Consider the following 12,725-nt stretch of genomic DNA (forward strand, 5'->3'; position numbering starts at 1 on the left):
AACTTCCAGGGGAAGGCTTGGATGGTAAACAGTGGTTAATTTTGGTCAATTCCAGCTCTTAGCTTAGTGGCAACTACCCATCTCACACCTCCAGCCCATGCAGGCAGTGGAGGAATTGCAGGAGACCTTGCACACAGCTTGTGAGAGCCATGGTGGGCAATCAGGTCCTTTCCTCCAATATCAGAAGTCTGTGTTCTGTTTGCTGATTGCTCCTTCTGATCACAAAGGTACAGACACAGAGGTGGGCAGCCATCGGCACATGCCCCTCACTACTGCAAGCTGCTCCGCCTCTGGCTAAAGTGACTTCAAAGGATTTAAAGAACTGGCGCCTTCTCCTCCCCACTTCATTTTTTTCTCCCATTTTCAGAACCAGGCATTAAAGACTAGGACACTCAAAAGCAACTGCACATACAAGGAAAGCAGAAAGTCACCATGCATACCCAGGGAAAGGCTCAGGCTCAGAAAAGGCCTGAGATGATCTTAAGTTTACACTTCATGTTGATCCTTGGCAGATCCTTAGGAGACAGCCTAAAACAATAAAAATATAACAAACAAAACAAAACCAGAAAAACCCCAAACCCAGGAAAAACCAGTAAACCCTGAGGAGGAGGTAGAATCTCGTTACCACATCATTAGATCCAAACGTCCAAAAAAATCATAAAGCATTCCAAAAAATAGGCAAGTATGGCCCAATCAAAGGAAAAAGTAAACCTACGGAACTGTCCCTGAGAAAGACAAGAAACCAAACCTACTAGACAAAGACTTTACGACTGTCTTAAAGATGCTCAAGAACTAGAAAGGAAGATATGGAGAAATCAAGAAAACTATGTATGAGCAAAATGGAAATATCACTAGGTAGAAAACATTTAAAGAAACCAGAAATAAACTCTGTAGCTGAAAAGTACAATAAGAGAAATGAAAAATTCACTAGAGGGGTTCAAAGGCAGATTTAAGCAGACAAAAGAAAGATTCAGCAAACATGAAGCTAGGACAATTGAAATGACCAAGTCTGAAGAAGAGAAAGAAAAATGATTAAAGAAAAGCGAACAAGGCCTAAGAGACCTTTGAAACAACAATTAATACAGCAGCATATGCATGGTGGGAGCCCCAGAAGGAGACAAGAGAGAAATAAGACATGAGACATGTAGAAAACAAAAAGCAAAATGCTAGACACAGATCCAGCTATATCAATAATAGCATTTAATGTGAATGGATTAAACAATCCAATCAAAAGGCAGAGATTATCAGAGTGGTTAAGAAAAATAAGCTCCAGGGCTTCCCTGGTGGTGCAGTGGTTGAGAGTCCGCCTGCCGATGCAGGGGACACGGGTTCGTGCCCTGGTCTGGAAAGATCCCACATGCCGCGGAGCGGCTGGGCCCGTGAGCCATGGCCGCTGAGCCTGCGCGTCCGGAGCCTGTGCTCCGCAATGGGAGAGGCCACAGCAGTGAGAGGCCCGCGTACCACCAAAAAAAAAAAAAAAGAGAAAAATAAGCTCCAGCTATATGCTGTCTATAGGAGACACACTTTACATTAAATATAAAAAAGGTTGAAAATAAAAGGGTAGAAATGACATACCAGGCAAAGAGTAACCAAAACAGAGCTGATGTGGCATTGCTGACATCAGACAAAATAGACTTTAAAAGTAAAAAAAAATTACTGAATATAGAGGAATACTTCGTAATGATAAAAGGGTCAATCCATCAGGAAGATGTAACCATTATAAACATATATGCATCTAACAACAGAGCCCCAAAATACATGAAGTTAAAACTAATAGAAATTAAGGAGAAATATCAATTCAATGCTGATAATTGAAGACTTTAATATCCTACCTTCAATAATTAATAGAACTAAGTAGAAAGATCAACAAGAGTATGGAAGACTTTAACAACAGTATAAACTAACTAGACCTAGAAGACATCTATAAAACTCTGTACCCAACTACAGTAGAAAACATATTCTTTTTAAATCACATAGACCATTTCCAGGATAGATCATATGCTGGGCTTTTAAAAAGTCTAAAGAAGTTTTAAAGTATTGAAATTGTACAGTGTGTTTTCTCTGATCACAGTGGAATTAATTCAGAAATCAATAATGGAAATAAATTTGATAAACTCACAAGAATGTGAAAAGTATGAGACACTCTTAAACAACCAATGGATCAAAGGAGAAATCACCAGAGAAATTAGAGAATACTTTGAGATAGATAAAAATGAACACACAAAATACCAAAACTTATGGGATGCAGTTAAAACAGTGCTTAGAGGGAAATTTATAGTCTGTATTTTAAAAAAGAAGAAAGAGCTCAAATCAGTAACCTAACTTTAAGACACTGGGAAGACAAAAGAGCAAAATGAACCTAAAACATGCAGAAAGAAGGAAATAATAAACATTAAAGAGGAAATTAATGAGAGAATAGAAAAACAATAAAGAAAATCAAAGAAGCCAAAAGTTGGTTCTATGAAAAAATCAACACAATGGACAAACTTTAGGAGACTGATCAACAACAATTAAATGCCAGTTTGGCTGCCTGCTAAAGATATGAACAGGAATTTCACAGAAGTGGAAACACAGTTAGCTAATAAACATATAAGGAAATGTTCAATGCCATCAATAATTAGAGAAATGGAAACAGAAACCATAATGAGATATAATTTCATACCTATTTGATGATTAAAAATGAAGAAGTCTGACAATACCAAGTGTTGGAGAGAATATAGACCAATGTGATATTTTATATATTGCTAGTGAGAATGTAAATTGGTACACCCATTTTGGGAAACACTTTGGTATTATCTTGTAAAGTTTAATATTCAGGTGTATATAAATTAGCACATCCATTATATTTATATGCACAAGGGAAATTCTTGCACAAATGCACCAGAGACATGTACATAGAAACAGTGTCAAAGAAAAAAAGAAAAAAGGAAACAGTCCCAATTCCCACTGATAGAATAAATTGTGGTTTAGTCACATGATAGACCATTATACAACATTGAAAATAAATGATTTAGAGCTCATGAAATAACATGGATAAATCATTGTAGCAGAATAACGTGCAAATCTTATTTTTTTTAATGTATTGTTTTAAAATCTTTATTGAATTTGTTACAATATTGCTTCAAGATTGTGGTTATCTCTGGGAGGGGAGAAGGCTAAAGAATAGGACAAGATAAGAGCCTTTAACTAGATGCAAGTTATTAGCAATATTCTAGTTCTAAGACTGAGTGGGTTAGTGTGTGTCTGCTATTGTATTAAATCAAGTTAATATACAAAAATTAACACAAATTAAATAAAATGAAGAAAACAGTACCATACACAGGCCAATAAAGATAGTGGGTTGTGAACCAAGCATTCTGATTAACGTTGTACACCCGAGGTTCCAAAAACAAAAGGAGAAAAATAGCAACAAATAGCTGATTTACTAGTGGTTAATGTACATTAAAACCTTGCCAAACAGTTCATGCCATCTGATCCTCAGGACACCTCAATGAGTCAGAGAGGTACTATTATTATCTTCCTGTTGTAGCTGGGACCACTGATGTAGGATTTAAACTCTGGCGGCCTGACCCCAAAACCTGCACCCTCAACCATCATGTTACACTGCCTCCCTAAGAAGTAAAAAATTAGTCCTAACTCTAGATAATAGAAGAACATGGTGACGAAAACCAGACCTATTAAACAGGTTACTATATTCTTTACAAAAGTGAACAATTTGAAAAATCATGGCCTGACTAGGGTTCCAGATTCTTAAGAAAACAAAATGGTTACACGTTTTGAACATGCTGAATTCCAGCCTCCCATGAGGAAGTATTTTAAATATTAGAAGCACATTGGAGATGACCTCAGGTACTTATTTGCACAAATTTCAGGACCTGTGGGAAGCTTATGAGTATCTGAGCAAAATTAAGTAACATCTATGAACCCCATCTCCAAACACTCATTATTTCTTGGTGTAATTTTCTACCAAAGCTTCTGACGAGGCCCTTTCAGCTAAAAACTGCTAGCAAATGAATCATGCATCTGAGGACACAGAACTGGACTTTTTCTTCTATACTGTTTCCTCAGGGAAGTCTCCCAAGGTCTGCACTGCAAGTTGTAGGCAGTTGAACTTGCTTGTAATGTCTCTGGAGAACAGGCTGACAGCTATGAAAGAAGAGTGAGTTTGCCTCATTCCTAATCAAATGAACACTCACAAAACCTGGGACAAAGAATAGCCCTTCCCTATCTTCCATGTCACCAGATTTAGTCAACGTTTTTAGATTATTTCTAGAAAATGTCAATGATCTTCATTCACCAATAAATATGCGTTAGAGGCTAAAACACAAGGTATATGGATGACAAAGTCAGATTTTAACATCTACGCTACCTTAAAATTTTGTTTTAAGTTGTAAGTTGCTTAAATATTGGTCTCTGTTTTTTTATCTTAATTGAAAAGAAAATTTAAAATCTTTTCAATAAATAGTACGTGCAGGTGGTACAAAATTCAAATGATACCTTTTGACATACTCTCTACACTCCCCGAGATCACTGTAAATAATTTCTTGCATATCCTATAAGAATTTCATTCATTTGCAGAGAAAAAGACATTTTTGTACCACAACTCCTTTTCTATAATCATTATTCCCAAAGAAAAGTGGTTTGTGGTTGCTTAAAAATAAAATAAATGAGGACTTCCCTGGCAGTCCAGTGGTTAAGACTCCACGCTTCCACTGCAGGGGCTCGAGTTCAATCCCTGGTCAGGGAAATAAGATCTCACATGCCATGCGGGGCAGCCAAAATAAAATAAATGAAAGTAAATTCTTAGAAAATGTGGAAATTTTACATAAGCATGGACTAGTCTGTTTGTGTGTCAGACCATGACTGAAAGAAAGAGCATCGTCATGAGAAAACACTGGTTTGAGAACTAGTTTAGCGGCCATTGTGCTAGATCAAGACTCAGGAAACTGGATTCTAGTGTCAGTCTCTGAAGTCCTATGTGAAATGTGCCCTATATTTAGAAATTCTACCTTCTGAGCCTGTGTCTTCCATCTTGCTCTGTTCTTCTTAGGTAACATTAAAAAAAAAAAAAAAAAGCCTTCCTTCCATTTATAAATACAAGTACAAAATTTTACCTACCAAATTTCATGTTTCATCTTATTAATTAAAATATCTCAGGGACTTCCCTGGTGGTCCAGTGGTTAAGACTTCGCCTTCCAGTGCAGGAGGTGTGGGTTCAATCCCTAGTCGGGGAGCTAAGATCTCACATGCCTCTCAGCCAAAGAATGTGAAAACAGAAGCAATATTGTAACAAATTCAATAAAAGACTTTAAAAATTGTCCACATCAAAACAATTCTTAAAAAAATATACCAAGGAGTGACCATATAATTTTTTTTTTTTAAAAAGGGACTCCCCTGGTGGTCCAGTGCCTAAGACTCTGCGCTCCCAATGCAGGGGGCCTGGTTCCATCCCTGGTCAGGGAGCTAGATCCCACATGCCACAACTAAAGATCCTGCATGCCACAACGAAGACCCCACGTGCAGCAACTAAGACTCAGTGCAGCCAAATAAATAAATAAATATATTTTTTAAATGTCTTAGTCTGAAACCACCTGATTTAAAAATGGTCAAAGGACTTGTATAGACCTTTCTCCAAAGATGATATACAAGGATCCAATAAGCACAGGAGAAGGTGTGCACCATCACTAATTGTTAGGGAAATGCATACGAAAGCCACGAGATACCCATTAGGATGGCTATTATCAAAAAACAGAAAACAACAAGTGTTGGCAAGGATGTAGAGAAATTGCAACCCTTGTGCACTGTTGGGAATGTCAAATGGTGCAGCTGCTGTGGAAAACAGTATGATGGTTCCTCAAACAATTAAAAATACAACTACCAAAAGATCCAGCAACTCCACTTCTGGGTATACGACCAAAAGAATTCACAAGAGAGTCCTGAAGAGATATTTGTACACCCATGTTTATAGCAGCATTATTCACAATAGCCAAGAGGTGGAAGCAACCCAAGTGTCCATCAATGGATGAATGGATAAACAAGATGTGGTCCCTACATACCATGGACCATTCATCTACATACCATTCAGCCTTAAAAAGGAAGGAAATTCTGACACATGCTACAACATGGATGAATCTTCACAGCATTATGTAAGTGAAATAAACCAGTCACAAAAAGACAAATACAGTACAATTTCACTAGAGTAGTCAGATTCATAGAGACAGAAAGTAGAATGGTGGTTGGCAGGGGCTGGTGGGGGCAGGAGCATGGGGAGTTGTTTAGTAGGTATAAAGTTTCAGATTTACAAGATAAAAAGAGTTCTGGTGATGGATGGTGATGGGAATGTACTTGGTACCACTGATCTGCACACTTAAAAATGGTTAAGTTGGCACATTTTGTTATGTGTATTTTACTACAATAACATAAAAAGTGATGTGGATTATTGAAGCCCAGGCTGGTGAAACAGGTCACACAGCTGTCATTTTATGAAGTGTCTGCTATTACACCTAAGTCTCACTGTATCCTTGTGAGATGGGTTAATATTAACGCTACAGTATCGTAGAGGACTAAGCACAGTCCAGGAACACCCTCCCACCAGCACCAGGGCCAGCTAATTCCTGGGGGTGGGGACAGCTGGCCTGGAACACGTCTTTCCTGCACAGACTGGCAGATCCAAAGCCCACCCTACCCATCCCCTTCTCTGCTCTCATACACACTGAGAACATTTCCCCTGCCCTGAATCACCCAGGGCCAGGAACGGGATGACTGGAGACCACCCCTGTAGCCCAAGCCACTGGAATAATTCAAGCTAGCCAATCCTAAGTCAATACTGTGCCCTGTCTTGCCTTTCTCAAGGACATCCCAGTAAAGGCTGTGGCCTCTGCTTAACCCTGAGCCTAACCCTAACCCTCCTCCTGTCTGCTGCCACCTGATCAGACCCGGGTTTCCCCCTGTTGCCTTGCATGGCATGGTGTCCCGTTCTCTTGGGAAATGTAATGAATCCTTCTTTCAGTGGTTTTGACCCTCTGTCCTGGCACTTGATCACCTTCATAAATTAAAAGCCCGCAGCGGGGGTTTCCCTGGTGGCGCAGTGGTTGGGAGTCCACCTGCCGATGCAGGGGGCGCGAGTTCGTGCCCCGGTCCGGAAGAATCCCGCGTGCCGCGGAGCGGCTGGGCCCGTGGGCCATGGCCGCTGGGCCTGCGCGTCCGGAGCCTGTGCTCTGCAACGGGAGAGGCCCCAACAGTGAGAGGCCCGCGTACCGCAAAAAAAAAAAAAGCCCGAAGGGGTAATTTTAGAACACAGGTCTGACAGGCTGGCCTCTGGAGGTCCCTCATTCCAAAAGGCCATTCCCTCCTCTAGGAAGTTCCCACAGTTATGGCTTCACCTCAGTGTCCCCCTTGACCCACCCCCCCTTCTCCCACACACACATAGCTGGAGAGTAGTTATGGGACTGGAGGCCTATTGGTGCTTCCACAGTGCTGCCAGCTGTCTCAGCCCAACCGGCCACTGACATGCAGGATGACAAAAATGCAGGAACTTTGGACTCTGCTGCCTTCCTGCCTGTGAGCTTCCAAAGAAACACTGCAACCTCCAGGTGCTGGCGATGGGTGGACTCTGGACCCTTTTGCACAAAGGAATCACAGAGGGGGGTTATTAACTTACCCAAGGTCTCCCAGCAACAGGTGGTTGCACTGGGATTGGAAACCAGGTCCCAAATGTCAATTTTCCTGATTTTCACAAATCCCATCACTGCCCACACTGCCTCTTACGCACAGGCTCCAGACGCGCAGGCTCAGCGGCCATGGCTCACGGGCCCAGCCGCTCCGCGGCATGTGGGATCTTCCCGGACCGGGGCATGAACCCGTGTCCCCTGCATCGGCAGGTGGACTCTCAACCACTGCGCCACCAGAGAAGCCCGCCTCTTACTTTTTTTTTTTTTTTGTCTTACACTTTCTCTGCCTGGCATTTCCCCACTCCAAGCATGAAATGTCGCTATTGCACAAAGCAGCTAAGTGACAGTTCAGGACGGTATGTAATTAAAGGCCATAATCAGTGGTTATGACAAGTCAAATGACTGGCTTTTAAAAACTTCTCGCTTTTGATGACTCTCCTCCTCCCTGGAATGGTCTGTTCTCCCCAGCACCTGGGAAATAAATGCCTCTGGTTCCAGTAGACCTGACTACACCCTCCCTGCTACTCAGGAGACCTTTTACCATAGTACCTATAATACAGTAGTGAACTTAGTTGTTACCATGGCTGTCTCTCTCTGCTGGACTGCATGGTCCTTGAGAGCAAGGGTCCACTCCCTTCCCTCAGTCCACTGGTAGGTATTCAGCACACAATAGGCATTCAGTTGTGTTCTCACCACAAGGAAGAAATATTTTTTTCTTTTTCTTTTATTTTGTATCTGTATAAGATGGGGGCTTCCCTGGTGGCACAGTGGTTGAGAGTCCGCCTGCCGAGGCAGGGGAGACGGGTTCGTGCCCCGGTCCGGGAAGATCCCACATGCCGCGGAGCGGCTGGGCCCATGAGCCATGGCCGCTGAGCCTGCGCGTCCGGAGCCTGTGCTCCGCAACGGGAGAGGCCACAACACTGAAAGGCCCGTGTATCACAAAAAAAAAAAGATGATGGGTGTTCACTAAACTTACTGTGATCATCATTTAATGACGTATGTAAGTCAAACTATTGTGCTGTACATCTTAAACTTACATAGTGCAGTATGCCAATTATGTCAATAAAACTGGAAGGAAAAAAAATTTTAAAGAAAAGAAAGAATATCCAAAACAAGGAAATAAGGCAAAGAATGACTGCAAGTCCCTCCAGTGTCCTAATAGAGCGTTACCTAATAGGCCCACCAAAGAATATATAATTCTCTAAGGAACTGTAACTTTGTTTGATTTACTATTTACTACTGATTGTGAAACGGAGCAGGACCCTATGGACCTTCTCTCCCATGTCCTCCGCCTGCCTTTTGTCTATAGAAAAATTTTAGTCAAAGAATAAGTTTAGGGACTTCCCTGGTGGTCCAGTTGTTAAGACTCTGTGCTTCTAATGCAGTGGGCCAGTGTTCTATTTCTGGTCTGGGAACTAGGATCCCACATGCCACATGGCCAAAAAAAAAAAAAAAGGAATACATTTAATCAGAGAAGTGAGAAAATGCAGAAGCAAAGGAAAGTGGTCAAACATGACAAAATAATAATAATTTAGTCATTAAGTAAATTCAAGGACCTTTAGTTCCTCTTCAAGAGCTATACAGAATATTCTGAGCCGTATCCTGTGAGCTGTTTTGTAGATACTGAAACCTCCAGCAGGTGGAAGAAGTTAACGACACGATGACCAGGCTGTAGCCATGACATAAGCTACTCCATCTTGCAAAATTCCAAGAACTGGTCTCAAAGAAGTGGGAATAAACTGACCCTGGAACTGAAGATTAATTGTACTTAGTCAAGATGACGCTGATCAGACGAGTGCAGGACCAATTTCAAGATGACTGTCAGAGTTGACTGTGCTGTTTCTACACGTAGCCCCTTCCCTCCTCCTGTACACCCCTGAAACTCTCCTTTCAAAGCTCTTGCCCTCTGATCGGCCAGGGGGGAGTTGGCCTTTGGACATAAGTTCTCCCTCTCCCCTGGTTGCCTGCCTCCTGAAAAAAGCAAACTTTCCTTTCCACCAACTTTGCCTCTCGAGTATTGGCTTTAGAGCGGCAAGCAGCTGGGGCCCACTTTCTGTAACAATTCAGGCTAAGACTCTTACCTGTAGGGCTGAATGAGATTTCTGTCTGGTAGAAGAGATCACCTCGAAGGTTGCAGTTTTACTGCCTGTACAAACATAAGCCTGTTTTGCATCCAATCCAGCCTCCGTATTCCAGCATCTGTAGTCAGTACCTATACATCAGTCTTTCACAGGCTCTGCCGGCTCCCTCGTGGAGTTAAATAAATCTTTGACATATGCTCACTTTCTATTTGTGTGATGTCATGCTTTTAATTAAAAAAAAAATTATACTTTGACAATTTGGAGGCCCCACCAGGATGTCCACATGGACCCACCTGTCTGAGCCTAAACTGTGTTGCCCAAGAAATAGGCCTCATGGGCTCTTTAACCCCAGACACATCTTTTCTTGGCTACCAGAATGAATCCCAAGTGGAAACAGAACTTTCCTTTCATTGACTTTCTGATTCTTTCTCTTTCTTTTTTCTTCTGATTCCGTGTTTTTGATTTTGTTTCTGGTTCTTGGTCGTCTGTTGCTCCTTTCCTGGCTTGGGCTCTGTCTTTTTCCGTTACTGGGTCCAAGGACTGGCATGTAATGGACTGCGAAGTCAGCGTCGATGAGTGGCGAGAGAACACCCTATGTGTTGGTTTGGCCAAAAAGTTCATTCGGGTCTGGTATCATGGAAAACCTGAATGAACTTTTGGGCCAACCCAATATATGGGACTATGGTTTTTTTGTGGCCAGCAAATTGCTCCCCACTGGTGGCAGTAATTTTGGGAACTGTGTTTAGCAGTGCTTGGGAACCTGACTTTACGGTCCACATATTTGGTGATCTCTGTTGAGATGCTGGGGGTCTAGGCTCTGTTGGGTGAGAGATAACAGATAATCTGCTTTTGTTTATTTTTTTAATCTATTTGTGAGTCCAAATTAATTAGGAGGCTATCTTCTTATTTGAACTGGTGAGGGTTTTGTTGTTGTTTACTTTTGATGAGGGACTGATGCTGTAAAATTGAAGCTGTAAGTTCTCCGGGTGTTTGTGTGGCTGTAATTGAGAAAAGGCTTTGCTTTTCTTTATGTGTATGAAATATTTTCTTATCTCTGGAAGGCATGCAGAAATTAGATGACAGTGTCAAAACAGGAGCTCCATTCTGGTTGGTTTATAGAGACTAATTAAGCACTTTCATAAATATAGTGCTTCCAGAATTCCCAGAAAGTAAAGAAACAAAACTTCTAATATGTTAAACCTAACAGCTTTTGAAGAAAAATCCTTCTCACGGAAACTGCTAGCTCAGAAGCAATTTTCTATAAGAAACAGGTTCATGTAATCAGTGTTAATCCTTGGACAAATCAGACTGGTTCCCTAATGTTCTATTTCCTCATGGGCATACAAGGAAGCCCTTTCTCTTTTTTCATAGGCTTCTGTAATATTTAATTTAGTATACTATGCATTTGTAAAGTGAAATGAAGTATTACTTACATGTTCTCACTGCCCCTCAGAGTTCAGGAACAAATATTCCTACTAAGTCTTTAGTTTTTGTGGCAGAGAGCAGATAATGAGAATATGCCCCAATTCATTTTATGTGACCACTATAACAGAAGTAGACAAAAGAGTGTAAGAAGGAAAATTACAGGCTGAGCTCACTCTGAAATAAATTCAAGTTATGTTTATCCCTCAAATGCAAGAATGGTTGAAGTCTGGGGGGAAAAAAATCTATTAATGTAATTCACTAGATTAACAGAATACAAGAGACAAACCAAATAGAATTATCAATATGTGCAGGGTCAAAAAAGATAAATTTTTTAATAAATTTATTTATTTTATTTTATTTATTTATTTTTGGCTGTGTTGGGTCTTCGTTGCTGCGCGTGGGCTTTCTCTAGTTGTGGCGAGCGGGGGCTACTCTTCATTGTGGTGCGCGGGCTTCTCATTGCGGTGGCTTCTCTTGTTGCGAAGCACAGGCTCTAAGCGCGTGGGCTTCAGTAGTTGTGGCTGCAGGCTCTAGAGCACAGGCTCAGTAGTTGTGGCACACGGGCTTAGTTTCTCTGCGGCATGTGGGATCTTCCCGGACCAGGGCTCGAACCTGTGTCCTCTGCATTGGCAGGCGGATTCTTAACCACTGTACCACCAGTGAAGTCCCAAAAAGATACATTTTAACACACATGATTTTTTTTTTAAAAAAAAGCAAACTCTTAGAAAACGAGGACTGAAGGGTACTTCCCGGTAAGATCAAGGGCTGTAACAAAGGTGGTGGTTTTCACCATTCCCATTCAGTGCTGTGCTACATCCCAGGACAGTGTAATAGGAGCAGAAAAATTGTTAAGAGGAATAAGAATTTGAGAGGAGAAAAAAAAAATCGAAATTCTTAGAAAATACAATTGCCTTTATAGAAAATTCAAAAGAATCTACAAATAAAGTCTTTGCCGTTAACGAAATAATTTAACAGTGTTACTGGACATAAAATCAATACAAAAAATGAGTTGCATTAATATACCCATCCTAATACCAAAAATGGTGAGTTAGGAAGTCTCACTTCAAAACTACACATTTATAGTAGTCTAAAAATATGAACTATCTTGAATCTAATAAAAGAAATGCAAGATCTTTATGGAGAAGATTATAAACCCCTATTCAAGATGACCTAAACAAAACATATTTGCCAATAGAAAAATTCCATAGCGAGGGTTCTCCCCAAGATGGTTCATATATTCAATGCAAAAGTCCATCAAGGGAATGAAATAAAGCCCTCTAGATGTATCACTGCACACCCATCATAACTGCAAACATTCAGAAATCTGACAATGTCAAGTGTGGATGAGGTTGGGGAGCATTGGGAACCATTATACATTGCTGGTCAGAGCATACATTGATAGAATCGTTCTGAGGAACAATTTGGCAATGACAAGAAAGACAAGATGTGTAAGGATTACGGCAAGACAATTACAATATCTTTATCTAAGAAACTCAACATTTACACATGGCGACATATTCTAGAATGGTCAGAGAAGGAATGTTTGCCG

The sequence above is a fragment of the Monodon monoceros genome, unplaced genomic scaffold, assembly GCF_005190385.1.
Source record: "Monodon monoceros isolate NGI ecotype Baffin Bay Population unplaced genomic scaffold, NGI_Narwhal_1 Super_Scaffold_17, whole genome shotgun sequence".
Lineage (NCBI taxonomy): Eukaryota > Metazoa > Chordata > Mammalia > Artiodactyla > Monodontidae > Monodon > Monodon monoceros.